The sequence below is a fragment of the Eufriesea mexicana genome, unplaced genomic scaffold (assembly GCF_001483705.2).
Source record: "Eufriesea mexicana isolate 0111107269 unplaced genomic scaffold, ASM148370v2 scaffold437, whole genome shotgun sequence".
Taxonomy (NCBI): domain Eukaryota; kingdom Metazoa; phylum Arthropoda; class Insecta; order Hymenoptera; family Apidae; genus Eufriesea; species Eufriesea mexicana.
The window spans coordinates 242,715-246,827 of NW_016908585.1; positions in this window are offsets into that span (position 1 = coordinate 242,715).

The following is a 4,113-nucleotide window of genomic DNA, read 5'->3' on the forward strand; positions in this document are numbered from 1 at the left end:
CGATTCCAAGAAATGACGTCATTTCCAAGAATTCTATCGAGACATATTTCGCAGCTTTTGCATGAATATACATACTACGCATAGACAACACATTGTAGGAGATTTTAATTATTTTACTTACCTTACTTACCTCACTTACCTTACCTACTTTACTTACCTTACTTACCTTACTTCCCGTGGTTTATTCTTCTTACTTCATTTATAACTTTAACAGATGTAGCCTACTCTTAATTTTCAAAGTTCGGAGAGAACATGGAAAATTTATAAGAGATAGGATATATCTTAAACTTTGCGCGTAGCTCTTAGCTCGGTATCGTTTTCCAAAAATTACTTTTTGGAAAACAATACCAATTACCAGGTCTCACCACGAGGAGGTGGCTACGCATCGAGACCCGACATGCACCCTAGTGGCGCAGCCTACTGGTGCTATCTGTATCAAAGGTAACCTAATCTAACTTGGAGCGAATTAAGTTAAAATGACTCTACTGACACTTTATTATATTTCGTGTCTTACAAAAGGGGTTTCGGTTCGGTATACTGAAACTCTACTATCGCAACGCTAAGATATTTTCAAGTTCCCATAAAAATAGGGAATGAAATATCAAACACGCGAGCTAATAGAAAATCGCGACGCGCCCGAACGAGTTCGCGATTATTCGAAAGACCGACTAGCCTAGGCGATGTACTCCCGTGTACAGAGATAACTTCATACCTCGGCACCCTCCCGATCGGGCCTAGCTCAATTCCAGTCACTGTCGCACTCGCCAAGACTTACACGTGGACCAAGGATAGTCCCTGAACCAATGAAACTTCTAGTGTCAACGCGAGGGCCCTGCTGGGCGGTTGCCGGCCAAGACAGACACTTCGCATCCCAGCCACACGGGGTAGAACTTAATCATCCCTGTGGTCTAACCGTAGATGGTACTAGTCCGTCAGCCAGCATGTGCCCGAGCCCCAGTCGCGTACGACTTAGGCAGCGGACCGCCCCGTCGAGGTCAGAAGACGCACTGATCCGAGGGGGTCACCCTGGAACCCGATGCATGACGAGATTGACAGTGACTGGAAATGAGTGTCGGAGACGAGTCGTGAGGATGACTTACGAAGCATGTACTTATCGAGTACACGAGAGCACGTCGCGTAGGCTAGTCGGTACTTACGAACGATCGCGATTATCGCGAGAACAATTATGTTCTATTTGCTAAACGAGGGGGATAAGAAAATGATAGAGAATTTATAAATTTCGCTCCAAATTAGGTAGCTTACCTTTGTACAGATAGCGCGCACATGATACTTAGTCTATGGATCTATCTTATGATTACTTAAAAGTAAACGCACGCATCGTTCATTGATGTGTCGCAAACAGAATCTTGAGAAACCTAAAAGCTAAAACAGAATATATTATTTTTAATATATAGCTGAAAGGAAACGGATTAGTAAGAGGAAAGGAAATAAATGCGAAACGAATAGAAACCATGAAGGTTAACCAAATGGAGGAAACAACCCACCGATGAGACAGAAACAAATCAACTACGAGACATTCGAATATTATACGAAATATTTGAATTCTCAATTGAAGATAAGTAGAAACGAAAAAGTAGAAAAGGAGAAAATATTTAAATCCTGGAAAGAAAAATAAATTAAATCCTGAAAAAAAAATTAAATTAGACCTGAAGAAAGAAAAATTATTAAGAACCCAATGATGAAACATGAAGAAACCAACGATGAGATATAAAGAAACCAACGATGAGAAAATAAAGAAACCAACGATGAGACATTGGAATATTATAGGAAATATTCGAATGGACAAATAAAAATAAATAGGAACACAGAAATAAAATCTGGAAAGAGAAAAAATATTTAAAAGCTGAAAAAATAAAAAATAATTAAAACCTGAAAGAAAAATAAAATTAATAGCTGAAAACAAAAAGAAATTATTAAATTGTATAATAGGGTGGGGTGAGATTGGGGTAGCCAGCCCCAACCTCAGTTCGGACTCCCCACCCCCTTCGCGCACCAGAAAATTTAGATGTTACACTTCCGAAGTCGAACCGACAACTGAGTTGTGCTCCGTCGCGTCGCTCCTTATATAGCCGTCGATCGGCCGAGCCCCCTACCCCGATTAAAAATTTCCGAAATTAATTAATTAATATTTTCCTCCTTAATAGCCAATAATTTATTAAATTTTTTATTTTTATGATAAATATACATTGTAAACAATTTGTTATTAACAATATTAATTTGTTATTAACAATCGGTGTAATTATTTATAAACTTTTGTGCAAATAATTCGTACATTTCATCGCAAGTACGTTATTAATTGAAATAATAGTTAATAATTTACTAATTTTTTCACTTTTATTATAAATTTACGATGCGAACAATTTGTTATTAACAATAATTATAATAGTTTATTACCTTTTTTAAGTTACAGGTACATTTTAACACGAGTACGTTACAAGTTGATGTAATATCCAATAATTAGTTAACTTTCTCACTTTTGCTATAAATTTACGTTGCGATCAATTTATTATTTACGATAAATTTGTTCATTTATACAATTTTTATAAACTATAACTACATTCGCTCATGCATAGCATAAATTTCCATTATATGTACATTTTTACTTTCCCAGTCCCCATGGAAACATTCATTCCCATCTTAAATTACCAGAATCCTCCCTCCTAACAGTAACAGTAACATCCCTCCTAAAATCTCACCTCAGGAATCGTACACCTATCAACCCCATAAATCCTCTCACGGTACACCATACATAACCTTCAAAAAACTCCTCGAGCAAATAACTTGGGTGTCCCAAATTTCACCCAAGATATGAATCCTGCGCCATTCGTGCGACAAAGAATATACAGCATGAAAACCGTAAGTTCAGGATTATTAAAAATGCAGCTCTACGTGAAACAAATGCATCTTCATCATTTTCTATCAAAATTACTTCTTGCGTGAATTCTGGGACACCCGATATAATACTCGCAGCCTGTATCGCGAAGTACAAATTGTTAAATCGAGACGAACCGAGTAATTTTCTATCAAAATTACTAAAAATTTCTAATAAAATTTTTGCGTGAATTCTGGGACACCCAATATATAATAATCGCAGCCTGTATCGCGAAGTACAAATTGTTAAATCGAGACGAACCGAGTAATTTTCTATCAAAATTACTAAAAATTTCTAATAAAATTTTTGCGTGAATTCTGGGACACCCAATATATAATAATCGCAGCCTGTATCGCGAAGTACAAATTGTTAAATCGAGACGAACCGAGTAATTTTCTATCAAAATTACTAATAATTTCTAATAAAATTTTTGCGTGAATTCTGGGACACCCAATATATAATACTCGCAGCCTGTATCGCGAAGTACAAATTGTTAAATCGAGACGAACCTGTGTTCCCTATTCCGCTATTCTGCCACGAGTGTAGAATCCAGCCACTGTCTCCGGAGTGTGCACCCTCCACGGGACACCCTGTACATCGGCCCAGAGGTGGCCAGTGGCGCGCCAGGGAGAGCTGGGTCGAAAAGCAGTGGAAACGGGGAATACCAGATGCAGTTCGTTAGCGTAGGGTAAGGGACGAAGATGAACGAAGAAGTGACAGGAGCGGACAGTGGCGTAAGGGATGAAGGGGTTGGAGAGAGAGAGAGAGCCGCTGCAGCGTTTATTAGTGTCCAATTGTGAGCGAGGGGGCGCGGGGCAACACGAAAGCTAGCGCGTGAACTCGCTCATTTGCGTGCCTGTTAATTTGCCACGTTTGTGTGAGCACCGTGCCGCGCCACGGCACGCACAGCCGGCCTCGCCGACGGACAGAGAGAAAATTAGCGCTTTGAGTGTGGGTGCCTGACCGCCTCTCCGCCTGTTCGCTGCGTCGCGACGCGGCCGTACGCGTACGTGCGTGTCGGCCAGCGTACCAACGCTTGGGTGGTCCCCCGCGTTGTGTCGGATAAAAATTGCTCGACATTCGACGCCATTTTTCTTTTATTTTTCTCTTTACTTTCTTCATTTTTCGAAAATTTTTCCCTTGCTTCCCCTTTTCTTTTTTTTGGGGGGGGGGGGGGGGATCGCAACTATCTTCGGGGGGGGGCGGGGAACGGGATGATC